Below are 19976 nucleotides of genomic sequence, written 5' to 3' on the forward strand. Positions count from 1 at the left end.
ACTCCAGTATTCCCGCCTGGAGAATTCCATGGTAGAGAAGCCTGGCGGGCTCAGTCCATGGGGTTGCAAAGAGTCAGACACAACTGAGCAACTAACACACAAACATTTTACTACATTTACATATTTTATATAATTGCATGTTTTAAAAGCACCTTTTGAATGCCACCATAAGGAAAACATTCAAAGCCCTTAAAAATTTAGCAAAATTCAATATGTCAAATTTAAAATACAGGGAATTCTAAGCTCTGTTAGTCAATAATACTTACAAACTTAGTAAAATATTTAATTCATTTAACTTAAAATCATAAGTTTAAATCAGCTACTGAATTATATATTTTAAATAGGAATCACAAGGCTGATGTGTATAATGTATTCAATTTTCTTTAAATCTAAATGTGCACCTAGTCTAGCTTAATTAGCAGAAAAATATTACTATTATGATTTTAGATCAAACCTGAGTCTCCTGCATCCCAGCATTGCAGGCGGATTTTTTACCTACTGAGCCATAGGGAAGCCCACACATGCACACATTATCTCTAAGATTATGTTTCCCTTGGGTGAAATGAATTTTGTATACACACAAAGAAATGGAGTTAGAGTATGTCATCTTAAGTGAATTGCAGTGACAGTCTGAGTGTACTGAGGTTGCTTTTTGGACAAAGGCTTTGGCCAGAACTGAATTTCCACAGGCCACTGAAGGACAAAGGGACCTCTTTCATAGAGCCTCTCTGCCAAGAGGAATTCTGAGCCCATGCCCTCCAAATAGGTCAGCTCCATGGCCCCCTGAATTCAAGTTACACATTTTCTATTTCTTCAATCTGATTTGAGTCTGCAAATCCCCACCAAAATTGTTTCAGCACTTGATTAGATTTCACTAATCCATTTACTGCCTGGTTTCATTCTGAACACTTTTCATATTTTTCTGTGGGCTCCCACAGAAATCTTATAGATATTTAAGTAGCATCTGATTGAATTCTTCAAATTTCTCATCTTTCTGACTTGACAGACCCCAGACATCATACTAATGACAGTAAGGAGACGGGTGCCTCTGAACATTATTATTAGAGCACATTTGTAATAAATATATGCTTTCAAACTGTATTTGCATTTTTAAATCAGTTTCATCCACAATTCTCATTGTTAAACCTGACATTTTTGTTGTCTTCACACTTGCAGAATATATTTTGTCCTATTTTTTTAATCATTCAGTTTTTTATTATAAAAGAAATGTAACCTTCCCTAGAGTCCAGAAACCCTGTCTTTAAATTCTAAACTTGTCTCCTTTTTTCCCTGGAATCTCTAGCCCAACATTGTATAAAGCTATTATACAGAATGAAGTAAGTCAGAAAGAGAAAGACAAATATCATACATTAATGCATATGTATGGAATCTAGAAAGATAGTAATGAGGATCCTACTTTCAGGGCAGCAAAGGAGACCCAGACACAGAGAACAGACTTTTGGAAACAGTAGGGAAAGAAGACTGTGGGATGACTTAAGAGAATAGCATTGAAACATATATATACAGATGGCTAACAAGCACATGAAAAGATGCTCAACATCACTCATTATCAGAGAAATGCAAATCAAAACCACTATGAGATACCATTTCACACCAGTCAGAATGGCTGCGATCCAAAAGTCTACAAATAATAAATGCTGGAAAGGGTGTGGAGAAAAGGGAACCCTCTTACACTGTTGGTGGGAATGCAAACTAGTACAGCCACTATGGAGAACAGTGTGGAGATTCCTTAAAAAACTGGAAATAGAACTGCCTTATGATCCAGCAACCCCACTGCTGGGCATACACACTGAGGAAACCAGAAGGGAAAGAGACACGTGTACCCCAATGTTCATCGCAGCACTGTTTATAATAGCCAGGACATGGAAACAACCTAGATGTCCATCAGCAGATGAATGGCTAAGAAAGCTGTGGTACATATACACAATGGAGTATTACTCAGCCATTAAAAAGAATACATTTGAATCAGTTCTAATGAGGTGGATGAAACTGGAGCCTATTATACAGAGTGAAGTAAGCCAGAAGGACAAACACCAATACAGTATACTAACGCATATATATGGAATTTAGAAAGATGGTAACGATAACCCTGTATACGAGACAGCAAAAGAGACACTGATGTATAGAACAGGCTTATGGACTCTGTGGGAGAGGGAGAGGGTGGGAAGATTTGGGAGAATGGCATTGAAACATGTGAAATGTCATGTATGAAACGAGATGGCAGTCCAGGTTCAATGCACGATGCTGGATGCTTGGGGCTGGTGCACTGGGACGACCCAGAGGGATGGTATGGGGAAGGAGGAGGGAGGAGGGTTCAGGATGGGGAACACATGTATAATTTTTTTTAATTAAAATTGAATAAATAAATAAATAAATAAACGCAGATCACCAAAGGAAAAAAAAAAAAGAAAGAAAATGTGTATTTGGTAATAAACATATTTTAAAATCCAAGTGAAAAAAAAAAATGAAACATATATATAAACATATGTAAAATAGATGGCCATGAGAGTTGGATGTATAACACAAGGAACCCAAAGCCAATGCTCAATGACAACCTGGAGGGATGGGGACAGAGGGAGGTAGGAAGAGGGTTCGAGAGGGGAAGAACATATGTATACCTGTGGCCAAATCATGTTGATGTATGACAGAAACCATCACAATATTGTAATTATCCTCTAATTAAAAATAAAATTTTTTAAAAAGCCACATTACCTATGACTTCAGAACTGACACTTTTAAATGCCTCTCTAAGGCCTTTATTGTTGTGCTGTGCTGTGTTTAGTCACTCAGTCGTGTCTGACTGCTTGCGACCCCAAGGACTGTAGCCCACCTGGCTCCTCTGTCCATGGGGATTCTCCAGGCAACAATACTGGAGTGTGTTGCCATGCCCTCCTCCAGGGGATCTTCCCAACCCAGGGATCGAACCCAGGTCTCCTGAATCACAGGCAGTTTCTTTACCATCTGAGCCACCAGGGAAGCCCAAGAATACTGGAGTGGGTAGCCTATCCTTTCTCCAGGGGATCTTCCCAACCCAGGAATCAAAGCAGGGTCTCCTGCATTGCAGGCAGATTCTTGATCAGCTGAGCTACCAGGGAAGCCCCCAAGGCCCTTACAGAGTAACAGTTTTGAAATAATTTCATACTTCCAGGGAGAGAAGTTCTTAAAACGAGACAAAGACTTCCCATTGTACAACACCAAGATTCCTCAAATATTATTATTTTATCACATTTGCTTTACATTCGCTTATATCCATTGATATAATATTTATCTTTTGAAACACTTGCAACTAAGTTTTAAATGTCACTTTACCTTTAAATACTTCAGTTGTATTTCCCAAAAATAAGGATATTTTCATGCATAAAGTGTTAATCACTTCAGTCATGTCTGACTTTTGGCAACGCCAGGGACTGTATAACCTGCCAGGCTTCTCTGTCCATGGAATTCTTCAGGCAAGAAAACTGGAGTGGGTTGCCATTCCCTTCTCCAGAGGATCTTCCCAACCCAAGGGTCGAAACTGGGTTTCCTGAATTGCAGGCATTCTTTACCATCTGAGCTACCAAGGAAGGCCATTTTCATACATAATCACAGTGCAATCATCAAAATCAAGAAATTAACATGGATGCAATACCATTATCATTATTAATAATACTAGTGTTGTTACCTGATTGTAGACAGATCTTGAACAGAGTTTGCCAATTGTCCCATTAATTCACTTTAAATAGTCCAGAAGTAAATCCAGGATCACCAGTTACAGTTGGTTGTCATATCTCTTCGATCTTCTTTAATCTAGAACCATTCATTCTTTTTTGTAGTTCATAATTTTGATAGCTTGAAGATTTCAAGCTACTTATTTTGTAGACTGTTCCTTAATTGGGTTTGTCTGATATTCCCTGCTGATTAGGTTCAGAGTAAGTACTTTTGTCAAGAACATTATAGACATGTTATGGCCTCAGGTGGCACACAATGTCGATGTGTCCCATGTCTAAGATGATTTATGCAGGGGCTTCCCTGGTAGCACAGTGGGTAGGAATCCACCTGCCAATCCTGGAGACACGGGTTTGATCCTTGGGTTAGGAAGATCACACATGCCTCAGGGCAACTGAGCCTGTGTGTCTCAACTACTGAGCCTGTGCTCTAGAACCCAGAAACTGCAACTGCTGAGACCACAAGCCATAACTACTGAAGACCTCTTACCCTAAAGCCTATACTCCGCATCAAGAGAAGCCACCACAGCGAGAAGCCTGTGATTTGCAACTGGAGAGTAGCCCCCACTGGCCAAAACTAGAGAACAGCCTGCACAGCAAGAGACCCAGCACAGCCAAAAATAAAACAAATAAATAAAACATCCTTTTAAAAATGGTGTATGTCAGTTTTCTCCACTGTGAACACACTACTTTCTTTGAAATTAGTAAGTGTATCATGAGGAGATACTTCATCATACCCTCTGGTTTTAGGAGTCATTGTTGATTTTTGCCTGAAACAATTATCATTGTAGTGGCTGCCAAGAGGTGATTTTTCTAACTCCATCATCTTTTTGACTTTGTTAATTGGAATTCTACTATAAGGAAGAAAAATTTCTTCTCCGCCTCTTATTTGTTTATTCATTTACTTATGTTAGTATAGACTCAAGGATTTTTATTTTATTCTTTGGGCTATACTCCATTACTATGAAGTATACACTATGATGCTTGAAATGTCCCAGATTTGGCCAGTGGAAGCCCCTTCAAGCTTCCTCCTATGTCCTTTGCACCTGCCCCCCTCCTCTGAGCACTTCCCTGCATTTTGGCACAAGAAATGTTCCATGTTCTCATTGCACTTTTTCTGTTCCAGACTCTGAGTTAGCCACGTCTCAAAGGAGCCCTGTTTCTTTCAGTGGAGAATAATATTTAGAAGCCAAGATCCGGGTCCTACATGCTCTCATAGCTACTGGAGTGTTCTCTGAACCCTTTTCAAGCATTCCTAACAACAGCTATTTCAGCTGACAGATGCCTTTGGAAAGTCTATAAGTAATCATCTAACAGTCTCATCAACATGGTAATAGGTGGGTCTCCACACCAACCTGTCCCATTGGTTTTTCTCAGTCACTGGGCTTCTTAGGGGCCATTCCCTCCTGGGTTGTATCATTTTTCCCCACCCTAAGGGCAAGATACATTGGAGGGACTTCCATCTCCTCACCACCTGTCCAAACTAGAATTTCTAGCTCCCCCATGACTTGAAATTTTCTTCAACACTTCCTCCTCTCACTTATCCTTTTCTTCATACAACTTTCTTTCATCCAATTTTTATCCTGGTATTCTTAGAAGTGACTCTTTGCACAGAATTTGCTTCTGGGCTCTTTTTATAGATTCTGGAGTTTGAGGCTGGAAAAAAAAAAGTAACTAACACAGACATTGACTTTCTCTCTTCTCCATTTGTGAAACGCATCATGCATATCTCAGGAAACTGGGAAAGTAGAGAGAAACCCATCAGACCGTAGAAGGTTGTAAGACTTAATCCTCAAGACCATTAGAGTCATATGATTTAGGACAGAGAGTAATTGCAAAAGAAAACAAAGTAAAATTAGCTATATAATAAAAGACAAAATGAAGAAAAGAGACTATTTAAAATGCACTAAACATAACAAGGGATATAAATGGGTCTCCTACACAGATAATGCAATACTTAAGGATTAGAGTTGCCCAATGAATAATGTAAGCAGAAATCACATTAAGGAGTTCAGGTTTCTGTTCACAGGTCAGAGGCCAGATATTGGTCCACCACAGGAGACTTTAGGGAATCATTCTGAGAATGGTGAGGCAAGAACTGTAGGGAAACGATTTCTATGTAATCATGAGATATCTCATGCATCTGGTAGTAGAGAAGCCAAGGGAAAGTTAGAAGGAATGGTACACGGAGAGTTAACTTGAACCTCACTAAATATCTCATTGGCAAAACATTTCTCCTCTCTCTATATAAATAACATATAACTATCTTTAGTTATATGCATATATAGTTTTATATTTACAACAATCTTATCTTTGTCACAGAAAATCCTTTCATTTTAGAAAGATAATAAAAAGAAATAAATGTATATGTTGCACTTTTAGGCTAAAAGATATCTTTTATATTATACATCATTTACATATTAATGTAATAACTTCAGAAATAAGTCTATATACTCAAGGGAGCTATAGTACTTCCTAGTTTTCCAGGTCTGAGTTCAGTTCAATCAGTGTTCCACATGACTTTCACCTTCAGAAACCCAGTGTGTTGCTGAAATTCTTGCAGTTTTGCCAACATAGAAGGGAAGTGGGAAACGGAATATATTCTCTCTTATTCCCTAGGTCACAACTCTTCCTGGACCATGGAAACGATATTCCCTGTCCTCTATTCAAAGACGAAAAAAACCCCAGGGTCTGCCTGACCAACTCCAGTGCCAAGAACAGAATGGTTCCCTCCCACTGCTTCTTCTGCCTCCACACTGCACTCTACCCTCTGTAGGTACCTTGGGTTGTAACACTTTTATATTCAAGATGAGTTCTCAGGAATATTTCCTTGGAGAGATTTTTTTTTCTTTGTGTCCTATTTTTTCAAATGTCATGATTGTTGTGGAGCATGTTTTAGTTCTTTAATTTTATAAACCATAATAACTGTTGCTTTAAGGAAAAGAAATGTGTCAATATGAAAATCCAGAATAAAGGACTAAGCACACTTGACTCTTTTTTTCATTAATTTTATTAGAGTATATTTAGTTTACAATGTTGTGTTAGTTTCTACCATTCAGCAAAGTGAATCAGCTATTGTTGTTTAGTCACTAAGTCATGTCCAACTCTTTGTGAACACATGAAATGTAAGTCAGGTGGACAGAGGACAGGTTCCTCTGTCCATGGGATTTCTCACACAAGAATACTGGAGTGGGCTGTCATTTCCCTCTCCAGGAGATATCTCCAACCCAAGGATTGAACCTGTGTCTCCTGCATGGCAGATGGACTCTTTACTGCTATATGTATATGTGGATCCTTTCTTCTTTGGATTTCCTTTCCATTTAGGTCACCAGCACACTTTATTCTTGATCTTGAAGTTCTTCTATGCATACACCACTAGTCTAATATTAAACCTCACCCAAGTTAGAGTCCCTACATGGATAGGGGAATCCTACTGTTCCCATTTTAGGGTAAAGCTAAAAGATAGAAAGGCTATGGTTTTTCCTGTGGTCATGTATGGATGTGAGAGTTGGACTGTGAAGAAGGCTGAGCGCTGAAGAATTGATGCTTTTGAACTGTGGTGTTGGAGAAGACTCTTGAGAGTCCCTTGGACTACAAGGAGATCCAACCAGTCCATTCTGAAGGAGATCAGCCCTGGGATTTCTTTGGAAGGAATGATACTAAAGCTGAAACTCCAGTACTTTGGCCACCTCATGCAAAAAGTTGACTCATTGGAAAAGACTCTGATGCTGGGAGGGATTGGGGGCAGGAGGAGAAGGGGGTGACAGAGGATGAGATGGCTGGATGGCATCACTGACTCGATGGACGTGAGTCTCAGTGAACTCCTGGAGTTTGTGATGGACAGGGAGGCCTGGAGTGCTGCGATTCATGGTGTCGCAAGGAGTCAGACACGACTGAGCGACTGAACTGAACTGAACTGAAAAGATACAAACATCAAAGATAAGTTCTGATTGTAAATTACCATTTTATAATATGAGGACTTCTGTCTGTGATTCATAAAGACAAGGTGTCAATGTCTTTCTACTCTTCAAGATGAGAAAAAGTTTCTTTCTTAAGTTTTAAGCAATGGGAAGAACTTAGGTTTCCTAAATTTTGATTTTCTTTCATTGGTCTTGAGCTTACATTAGCCCTCTCATTATTCTCTGTGTGGGCTCTATTAAAAGCCCATTTCCCTTTTCAGGGGTCAGGGGTCAGGCTTGGATATGTTACAGATGGGATTTACTCTGGGTACAGAAGCTCTTGTCTGTCATTCATTTTCCTCCCCATAGGAATCATGTCCCTTAGGGTGGATTCTCTTCCATGGCTGGTGATGAAAGGCTAAAAGCTGTACCCTTTACTTGGAAAGTCTAGAAAGGAGAGATTTAGGGCAGACAATACAAAAGAGTGAAGCTGGATTTTTCATTATAAAACATTTGAAATAATAAATTTCCTCCCAGTGAAAACCAAAGTCACTTTTGTTGATTTGTTTTTACTCATTTCGTGTCCTCATGTGAAGAACAAAAAAGCAAGCTGTAATTTTTGAGATCAAAATGTCACTGCCCAGCCTCCACCCTCCCTGGAGATCCCACCAGGTAGAGAAAGTGGAGATTTCCTTCAGTCTTTTCTTCCCTGATTCTCCTCCCAAAACAGCAAGGAAAGGTTTACAATACTGTGCATGTCTTTCAAAACCAGATCCATAACATAAACATGGTCTATGAATGATCCACTTTTCTGTCCAAGAACAGAGGTGATTCTCCGATGAAGAAATAGATGTACTTTCTATCCCATAGTAGATATCATTTTCACCAAAATCCCTAAAAATGGTGAGGATGGAGAAAATAAATCTTTCAAATTCCTTTATCATCACCCCCACCTCTCCTACCACCACCACTAACAAACTCCATTTTCAATCATTCAGAATCAAGATTCCTCTCATTCACTCCTTCCCCACAATGTTCATCGCTGTATCAAAGGATCCCTTGCTCATTCGACAGCTGATGAGCTGTTATCCATGAGCTGATAACAGCTGTTATTCAGCTGTTATGGAGACTCAGACAGACTCAAATGCTGGTGACAGTTATACAGGTAGGTGTCTCTGCACATACCTTAGTGGGGGCTGAAGTTTATAGCAAGGGTGGAACAGGACACTTAGTGAAGATAATTTGGCACTAGCCAATTAGCCAACTCAAATTATTAAAACACTTCTTTTTTTTTTTTTTTAATTAACCAGCATTATGTGCAAACTTTTCTTCATGATACCCATAGTAATAAGATAGAGTAAAGGAAGGGATAAAAGGCCTAGGATTTGAATACGATTATCAGAAGGGGTAAAAAAAAAAAATAGCTAAATTTTTAACAGTTAGTTTTAGGCCAAATTAAAATGTCTCATGGGCTATGATAGCTTTATCAAATGGCTATATAAACAAAAGACTGATTACTTTTGTAGATTAGGGGACAGCAGCATCAGTATAATTTTATTGCATTTTTCCTTATCATAAACCTGGAGGAAAAATCTCCAGGCCAATCCCTATGAGGGGGAAATACTATTCTTCAGGCCCTACTAGAATGGAAGTGGGTAGCCTAAGAACCTAAGAACACTTCATGCAGAGATAGCAGAGACAAAAGACAACATCAAACCCAAAATAGGCAACAAGATTGCCTACAAAACATCCCAACATTCATACTCAGAGATGAAGGGACCATTTCAAATATTCGGAATGAAAGTTGGATTCCTACAGACATTGTTTGTTTGTTTTAAGCCTTTATTGAATTTGTTACAATATTGCTTCTGTTTCATGTTCTGGTCTTTTGACCTTGAGGCATGTGGGATCTTAGACCCCCTACCAGAGATCAAACCCACATCCCCTGCAGGAGTCTTAACTACTGGACTGCCAGAGAAGTCCCTAATAGAACATTTTAAAATTTCAAAATTACATTCACGTCATCACCATTTTACACTCAAACTCTCTCGAAGATCCCAATTCTCCAATTCTCTGGCCATCCAGGCTGAAAAGACAGACCTCGAAGACCCAAGGACAGAGCCCGCCCCCGCCCTTTTCCTGTTCCAGGCCATGCTTGGGCAGGCTTGCAGAGCCTCAGGTGGAGATGCTCAGGGATGTGTCAAGTTCAGTACATCAGGCCTTTTAATTTCAAAGTGAAAATTAATTTCTGGAATTATAAACAACTGCCCTTTTAAACTAAAGAAGTTACAGAAGACATTTTGGTCTTGAAAATCACTAGGGAGGAAAGAAAATGAGTGCAGAAGTGAGATTATTTTTAAAAGTCAAAAAAAGAAGGGGGGATCCAAAGAGAGCTTTATCTGACTCTGCATTTATGAAATTTCCTGTTCTAGAGGAGAAGGCAATGGCAACCCACTCCAGTACTTTTGCCTGGAAAATGCCATGGACGGAGGAGCCTGGTAGGCTGCAGTCCATGGGGTCGCTAGGAGTCGGACACGACTAAGCGACTTCACTTCCACTTTTCACTTTCACCATTAGAGAAGGAAATGGCAACCCACTCCAATGTTCTTGCCTGGAGAATATCAGGGACGGGGAAGCCTGGTGGGCTGCCATCTATGGGGTCGCACAGAGTCGGACACGACTGAAGCGATTTAGCAGCAGCAGCAGCAGAGGAAAGATGGAGGAAGACATCGTCTTTTATTCCATCCCACCCCCACCAATATACCAGTGAATATCTTGTTATGCCTGTTTATAGAAAATGTTACACTCTTTCAAAATTGATATTTAATGGCAACCTGTCCTTTGGCTCAGTCTTTGGGATCTTTGGGATGTGGTCCTGGTTCACTCCTCAAGGAAGGTTCTAGTCCCTCTAGATCTTAAAACTAAAGGTCCACGTGCTGCTGTAAGGCGAGAAACCAGGGATGATAGGTGAGAAGCTAGAGCTTCCTCTTGTGGCCCTCCCCACGGGACTGGGGTACTCATACCCATCTCTCTCTCCTCCAGGGTGAGGTCAGCCTGGAAACATGAACCAGGAGAGAATGTCTACCTCAAAAAGATGAGCAAAATGACATCAGAAACATGTCTACAAACTTGTACAAAGTGGGAAAGGCGATTTTACATGTTTAATTGGAGAAATAGAAAACATGCTTTATGTTTGCAAATCTCAATGATCCTTACCATGATTTTTTGCCCAATCCAAAGTGTGTTTGATCTGTCTGAAGACCAAATGTGTGTTTCTTGAGTACAAGGTGAGTATTCTGTGCATTGCAAAGGAAAGAAAACGTGGACTATCTGTGGGCACACATGGATCTCCCTCCCCGCAGGAATTCTGGATTTGCACCTTCCAGATTCTAGAAGTCTCCATGTTGGTCTCCTGAGATGAAAGTAGAAAACCAAAGAGACTATGACTTGTTGGCCTTTGAGTACAGTTACACATGAGAATCACCAGGGGAGATTTTTTAAAACACTAGTGCCAGGTATTCCCAAGGGAATAATGTAAGACTCCCTAATGGTAGAAAGAATCACTGATTTTAAAACAATTGAAATGACAATTCCTCTCATCTCCAAAATGTGAAAGTCATTTTGCTTTCCTATCACATCTCCATTTTAAAGGATGGGAGAGAAAAAGATGTTCAAAGCACTGTAAGAAAATAATTCACCCCAAATCATCCTTACTTCTTCCCATCATTTTTGGTAAATTTTTAAGGTATAAGTAGAATATCTGTAACCCCAAGCTCTTAAACTATACTAGAAGAAGGGCTGAGACCATAAACTTGAGATTGTATCATGTCCTCAGGCCCCAGATAGGTGAATTTCTCTCCTCCAACCAACACATGAAAGAAGTCACATAGCCTTCCCAGCTCCTCATCCTCCCCCACCTCCAGGTCCTTGTCACAGGCTGAGCTGTGTGTTGTGTCTGTATTTGTGTGTTCTTAGTCACTCAGTCATGTCCAACCCTTTGCAACCCCTGCAAGGCTTCCCTGCAGGAGCCTTGCAGGGGAGCCTGTAAGGAATGGAATTTTCCAGGCAAGAATACTGAAGTGGGTTCCCATTCCCTTCTCCAGGGGATCTTCCTGACCCAGGGACCAAACCCAGGTCTCCTGAATTACAGGTAGATTTTTCACTGTCTGAGCCACCAGAGAAGGCCACAGGCTGAGAGTTGTGTTTCCCCCAAATTATATATTGAACTCCTAACTCCTAGCACTGCAAAATGTGACTGTATTTGAAAAGAGGGTTTTTAAAGAGATAGTTAAGGGGAAATGGGGTCGTATGGGTGGGTTCCAACCTAATAAGACTGGTGTCCTTATAAAGGAGGGGTTAGGACACAGACCTGTGGACACCCAGAGAAAAGACTATGTGAAGACAGAGAAGATGGGTATCTACAAGGCAAGAAAGACCTCAGAATGAAACCAGTCAACTCTTTGATCTTGGACTTCCAGCCTCCAGAACTGTAAAAGAAATACATTTTTGTTCTTTAAACCACCCACTCTCTAGTGTTTTGTTATGAAGCTCAGCAAATGAATCCAGCTCCCCCAAAACAAGATTCCTTTTTGCTTTTTTCTGCCTCTGCCATCACCTCTCCCACCTACCAGCATGTGGTTCTCCCTTAGGTTCTCTGGATCTGACTCAGGAGAAAAATAAATGAAATCCAGATATTCTAGAGGGCCAAAACAGGATTTTTCTCTCCCAATCACTTATTTCCTTCTTTCCTGTATTGCTAGTGGGAAGCAGCATTTTTTAAACAGAGTGAAAGGAAATATTTTGTTGACATAAACATGCATGAAAATTATGCTACAAGAGAGAGACAACCATAGACCTGAGTACATGCAGAAGACTCAGCACCAAGCGAGTAAGGAGTGGGCACAAGGAGATACAGAAGTTGGGGGGCCACAAGGAAACCTTATTTTAATGATGGGACTGAAATCAGATTACTATTTTAATTACATCTTCTTTCCTTTCTAACCCTTGTACTGATAAAAGACCAAATAGACATCAACCAAACCTGGAAAATATCCCTGCTGCTACTGCTGCTGCTAAGTCGCTTCAGTCGTGTCCAACTCTGTGGGAAGCCATAGACAGCAGCCCACCAGGCTTCCCCATCCCTGGGATTCTCCAAGCAAGAACACTGGAGTGGGTTGCCATTTCCTTCTCCAATGCATGAAAGTGAAAATGAAAGTGAAGTCATGTCTGACTCTTAGCGACCCCAAGGATTGCAGCCCACCAGGCTCCTCCGTCCATGGGATTTTCCAGGCAAGAGTACTGGAGTGGGGTGCCGTTGCCTTCTCCGGGAAAATATCCCTACAATCTATCAAAAAGATGAGAAGTAATCAACTATTTTATTCAAAAAGAAGCCTTTAGATTAGACTCAGGAAGAATTTCATTTTTCCTGCTTAATCATGTATGAGTATCAGTCCCTTCATTTCTCTGTTGGTGATGCATTTAATTAAGGAGCCCAGTTTTCTGTCCATGAGTTAGAGGTCTGAGGTCATGTATCTCAAGATGGTGAAATCTGATTGCCCCACACGCAGAAGTCCCTAAGGGAAGATGATCCTCCAACAGCCATAGGACAAGCTGGAAATCGAAGTGCAGATTAAATGGCTCTGGATGAATTAAGTGTTCATTTTAACTGTCAAAATACTGAGATGATAACTTTTCTCAAAACATAGATCCAAAGACATTCTTCACTAAATGTATAAATTTAGTGAATTTACTAAATGTCTCAATTTGAAATATGATTGGGAAAACATTAACTTATTTTTTGAAACCTAATGTCAAAGAGGGTAACTCAGGACAATTCCTTCAAAGAAGTCACTGGGCCAGTCTAGGACACAAAATGACATAGTTATAAGCCCTTTAGCATCCTCCTCCCAACTCTCATTTACAAATTTATTTTTCCAGCTCTAGCCGAATTGTAAGCATGATCTCCCTACTGCCATTTTTTTCCTGAATTGGGGTCAAAGGCCATCTCCTCAAGGGGTAAATGAATGACTTTTCTCTTTAACCCTCCTGGTCCCATACTGCTCAAACCCAGTGGATGGCACCCCCAGCTTTCCCCTCCTCAGTCTTTCAGATGAAACTAAATATCTCTACCCCATCCATTCCTCATTTTATTCTTTGTTTTCCCAGAAAAACATAGAGCCTTTCACTTGCTTCCTTCTTCAAGATTTGTCTTATCCTCAGAGGACTCTTATCCTCAGCTTCCCAGGTGGTGCTGGTGGTAAAGAACCCGCCTGCTGGTACAGGAGACATGAGAGATGAGATTCCATCCCTGGGTCAGGAAGATCACTTGGAGGAGCGCATCGCAACCCACTCCAGTACTCTTGCCTGGAGAATCTCAGGGACAGAGGAGCCTGGTGGGCTACAGTCGATGGGGTCCGTAAACAGTCAGACACAACTGAGCAACTGAGCACATGTGCATGCACAAAGGACTCTGCTCTCTCTGCAAGTTATTAGAGAATTACTAAACTCCCATGGAAAAGTCAGCAGGAGGGTGGGTGTAATATCCAATTACTTGAATTCTAGTAATATGAGAAATAGCATTCATGAGAACTGGAGACACTTTTAAAACACAGAATAAATGTGACTGAATGGCATTTTGAGATAGTAATGCACAGGAACCTTTTTTTTCCCTGAATTTCCCTTTCTTGTCCAACACCCAGACATCAGAGAGGCTGTTCTTTGTCTCCAAAGAGATGAGTGGTAGGGTTGGAAGAAGAAAATTATTAGAAGATGTTTTTGGCTTTTGTTTTGCAAAACCTAAATCTTTAGGATATGTGAATGTGTGAGAGTAGAAGGAGCAGCTTAAATAAACATGAAAGGACAAGGCTTTCCCTTATATTGAAAAGAGATATTCCCAAGCTGGGAGATGGAAAGAGAGATTGTGGGTCCCAGAGCATCAGGATTCAACCCAGTTGTCTAGTTGTCAATAAAGGAGTCAGAAAGGCCAGAATTGCAACAACTAAAACGGTATCAAGGAAGACAGAATAGAGACAGGCTTGTAAAGATTCCTGAGCCCCATACATGGCATGGTAGCAAAAGAAAACACCATAGAATTGAGCATCTGAGATTTTACTGTACTTGTGAGCTTATGAGTTAAATGGCCACAGTTCCACACATGCCAGCAGAAACACGAGTCACCAGAGACAAAGGCTAAGGATGTTATCACTCCGAGCACAGCAGGCAACATTGTCTCCATGCTCACATTGACTTACCTTGTTTCACAGTCCCACAGGGACTACATGGAACAGCACGAATGGATGTTGCCCGTGGCACACAGCTGAGCTGCTCCGTTTTAGCAAATCTCATACGTTAAGGAGGCTACAGGGAAACCTGCCCGGTCTTCATTCTGGAGAGTGGTATTATCTTTATTGTACTGAGAATCAAACAAATCTCCTCTCTATTCCAGAGACAGACACTATCGTCCAAGGCTACTTGGTATATGAACAGCCTTGCAAAGATTATCCAGAATAAACTATCTATGCCTCTGCTCCTAAGACAGTAGAATACATAAGACCATGATTGGTAGGGAATTGTCTCCCAACACTGTGGAGACAGGAACAGGGGATGACTCTGCTGTGACGTGTGTGCTTTGATGATTGAAGACCGGAAAAAGCCTCTACCAGCATCACCTTCACACTCCATGAGCCGTGGGGACTATAGCATAACCCTGGAGAGGAGAACGGAGTGAGGAGCTACACTCCAAGCAAAGAGATTAAATAAAAGTCTGAATTCTGTGTAATGCGGCAGTTAACTCTCTGCCTCCTTCAGCTACTAGAATGTCAGACTCAACCCCAGACAGGATATTTGAGGATGACTGGCTGGAAATAACAGACAACCCTAAGACAAAAAACCTTTAGAAATTGGCACTTAATAAGTTTTCACATTCTCTCAAGAAATGGCTGGATCCCTGTCCAATAACCTTACAGTGAGGGGCAGGTCCCACACCTCTCTGATGTAACTTAGTAGTTTTTCTTTCTTTCTTTCTTTCTTTTTTTTTTTTTTTACTGAAGTATAATTGCTTTTCAATGTTGTGTTAGCTTCTGCTGTACAACAAAGTGAATCATATGCTATAATCATACATATGCTATATGTATGCATATATCCCTTCCCTCTTGGGCCTTCCTCCCAACCACCACCCCCAACCCACCAATCTAGGTCATCACAGAGCACCAAGCTGAGCTCCCCAGGATCTGCAGCAGCTTCCCACTGGAGATCTATGTAACACACGGTAGGGTATATATATCACTGATACTCTCCAAATTCATCCCACCCTCTCATTTCCCCACTGTGTCCACATGTCCATTGTATGTCTGTATTTCTATTACTGCCTGCTAATATGTTCATCTGTACCATTTTTCTAGATTCCACATATATGTGTTAATATGCAATATTTGTTTTCTCTTTCTGATTTCCTTCACTCTGTACGACAGACTAGATTCATCTACATCTCTACAAATTCATTCCTTTTAATGGCTGAGTAATATTCCACTCCATATATGTACCATATCTTCTTTATCCATTGTCCATTGATGGACATTTAGGTTGCTTCATTTTTATAGGACTCAATCTTAAATAAGAGCAGACAGCCAGGGATCACCATACCTCTGAGCAAAGTCTTTAGAATTTTTTTAAAAAAAGAAAGAAAGAAAGAAATACACAGAAATAGGAACTCAGAGGAAACAAACAATGAAGAAAAACAAGATGAAGTTTTTGTTTTTTTTTTTAAGTTATAGTTAAGAGTTCTACTTTCAGGAAGCTGGAACCGATATACTTTTCCATACCCCTTCCTCCAAGTATGACTAAAAGACCTGGGCATTATTAGTACCCATCTATTCTTGCATATTGTCCATTTTCTCCATTAGACCCCTTAGCATATTAAACCTATGGTCAGTCACGCAGTCATGTCTGACTGACTCTTCGTGGCTCCATGGACTGTAGCCCACCAGGCTCCTCTGCCCATAGAATTTTCCCGGCAAGAACACTGGAGTCGATTGCCATTTCCTACTCCAGGGGATCTTACCTACCCCAGGATGGATCAAACCCTTGTCACTTGGGTCTCCTGCATTGGCAGATGGATTCTTTACCACTAGGGCTGCCTGGGAAGTGTAGGTGTCTTAAATTCTAGGTCTGATCATTTCAAAATCTGAGGCTGATTCTGATGCTTGCTCCATCTGGTCATACTGTGTGCGTTGTTTTGGGGTGTTTTTTCCGGCCTGTTAGTATGCCTTGTAATTAAAACTTTACTGCATAAAAGGAAATGTAGCAAATAGGTATTTTTTGTGTGCTTTATCTGGCTAGGAATTAGGTGTGTTTAGCGTTTGCTGAAGCTAAAGTAGGTATCAGAGGCTAAAATTTTCCATGCTTGTTTTTGTAGCCCCTGTTGTCTTGGGTTTCCCTAAAGACTTCCTCTTAAATAAGATCTGAGACATACAGTTCTCTGAGATGAAACTCGCTGTTACTTTATAGGAGTCCTACTGACATGGTGGTAAAGTATGTAGGGAGAAAAAGCATTCTGTAGTCCTACAGAGAGGTCTCACCCTGTTAGTGAGCCTGTGCCCCAGAGTTAAGACTTTCACAAGGGCTTCTCAGTTTGTTTTTCTACTCCTTAGGTGATACAATAAGGTTACAAAGGGCAGGATTGCTATTTCCTTTCTTCCAGAAGGGTTCAGTTCAGTTCAGTTCAGTCGCTCAGTTGTGTCTGACTCTTTGAGAACCCATGAATTGCAGCACGCCAGGCCTCCCTGTCCATCACCAACTCCCGGAGTTCACTCAAACTCACGTCCATTGAGTCGGTGATGCCATCCAGCCATCTCATCCTCTGTCGTCCCTTTCTCCTCTTGCCCCCAATCCCTCCCAGCATCAGGGTCTTTTCCAATGAGTCAACTCTTCGCATGAGGTGGCCAAAGACTGGAGTTTCAGCTTTAGCATCATTCCTTCCAAAGAACACCCAGAACTGATCTCCTTCAGAATAGACTGGTTGGCTCTCCTTGCAGTCCAAGGGACTCTCAAGAGTCTTCTCCAACACCAGAAGGGTTAGACTCTGACAAAACTTCAGTCTGTTGGGCTCTTATAAAATAGTTTTCCCTGATGTACGCACTGTGAAGAACAGAATACTCTAGGCATGTTTCAGAATGGCTATTCCAGTTATTCATTGTGAGAAAGTAGTAGAATTCCTAGACATAAAACTCACTAAGCCTAAACCCTGTGGAGTTTTTTACTCTCAAACTTGTCCACACCAAGCCTCCCGCAATTCACTAAGGCCACCTTCAGTTTTTCTACCCTTGCACTTGTTCCTGCAGAGGTTTCTGCTCATGGATTTCTGCTCTGGTAAATTATGATCCTGTGTATCCACCTCTCTCCAATTTGGGGGGCAGCAGTTTGCCCTGTGACCACAATTCTCTGGAGGATATGAGTTGTTGATTTTTTACTGTGTCACACACTTTTTTGTTGTTGTTGTGGAAGTGGGAGTGACAACTTCCAAGTTCCTTACACACCTGATGCTGGATTGGAAACCAGAAGTCCAATTTCATAAACTTTTTATTGTCTCATAATCACACAGTTTCAGGGATGTTAATCCTCTACTCCAGTGCCCTGGAAGCAGTTATTGTTGTTCAGTTGCTAAGTCACATCGAGTTCTTTGCAACCCCGTGGACTGCAACATACCAGGCTCCTCTGTCCTTCGCTATCTCTCGGAGTGTGCTCAAACTCATGTCCACTGAGTCAGAGATGTCATCTAAACATATCGTCCTCTGCCACCCGCTTCTCCTTTTGCCTTCAATGTTTCCCAGCTTCAGACTCTTCTCCAATGAGTCGGCTCTTCACATCAGGTGGCCAAAGTGTAAGAGCTTCAGCTTCAGTCCTTCCAATGAATATTCAGGGTTGATTTCCTTTAGGATTGACTGGTTTGATCTCTTGCAGACCAAGGGACTTTTAAGGTCTTCTCCAGCAACACAATTCAAAACCATCAATCCTCTGGCACTCAACCTTCTTTATAGTTCAACTCTCACATCCATACATGACTACTGGAAAAACCATAGCTTTGACTATATGCACTTTTGTTGGCAAAGTGATGTCTCTGCTTTTTAATATGCTGTCTAGGTTTGTCATAGCTTTTCTTCCAAGGAGTAAATGTCTTTTAATTTCAAGGGGCTGCAGTCACCATCAGCAGTCATTTTGGAGACCAAGAAAATAAAATCTGTCATTGCTTCCACTTTCCCCTCCTTCTGTTTGTCATGAAGTGATGTGACAGGAAGCCATAATCTTAGGTTTTTGAATGTTGTATTTTAAGCCAGCTTTTTCACTCTCCTCTTTCACCCTCACCAAGAGGCTTTTTAGTTCTTCTTCCCTTTCTGCCATTAAAGTGGTATCATCTGCATATATGAGGCTGTTGATTGTTTCTCCTGGGTATCTTGATTCCAGCTTAGGATTCATCCAGCCTAGCATTTCGCATATAAGTTACTCTGCATATAAGTTAAATAAGCAGGATGGCGATATACAGCCTTGACGTACTTCTTTCCCGGTTTTGAACCAGTCAGTTGTTCCATGTCCAGTTCTAACTGTTGCTTCTTGACATGCATACAGATTTCTCAGGAGGCAAGTAAGGTGGTCTGGTATTCCTACAGTTTGTTGTGATCCACAGTCAAAGGCTTTAGCATAGTCAATGAAGCAGAAGTAGATGTATTTCCAGAATTCCCTTGCTTTCTCTATGATCCACGAATGTTGGCAGCTTCATCTCTGGTTCCTCTACCATTTCAAAACCCAGCTGGGACATCTAGAAGTTCTCAGTTCACATTACTGCTGAAGCCTACCTTGAAGGATTTTGAGCATAACCTTACTAGCAGGTGAAATGAGCACAATTGTATGGTAGTGTGAACATTCTTTGGCACTGCCCTTCTTTGGGATTGGAATGACTAGACACAAGTTAGACAGAGGTCCCAGGGCAGCAAATCTAGTCTCCTCTCTTCAGTGTAATCACTTCCTCCCTTAACAACCTCAGTACAAGGGACACAGGGAACAGACCAGGAAGTCTGACAAGTGTTTTGTGATTTAAAAAAAAAAAAAAACCTTCATAAAATACTGTAACCACACTCTCTTTCCCTAGGAAAAAAAGACAGCAAAGCATCCAATTAACCTGAGAGAAAACATTCCTATGAACTGCTATTAGAATGAAAGAAGCTATTTCAAACATATTTAGCTAAGAGCAAGAGTTAGTTTGGGTTCCTGTGATTTTCAAAACTCTAATCCATTTTAATCCTTTAATTGCTTTGTACTTGGGCTGAATTAGGAAGTTCAAGTTTTTGTCCATGAGTCTGAA

The sequence above is a fragment of the Bos indicus x Bos taurus genome, chromosome 6, assembly GCF_003369695.1.
Source record: "Bos indicus x Bos taurus breed Angus x Brahman F1 hybrid chromosome 6, Bos_hybrid_MaternalHap_v2.0, whole genome shotgun sequence".
Taxonomy (NCBI): domain Eukaryota; kingdom Metazoa; phylum Chordata; class Mammalia; order Artiodactyla; family Bovidae; genus Bos; species Bos indicus x Bos taurus.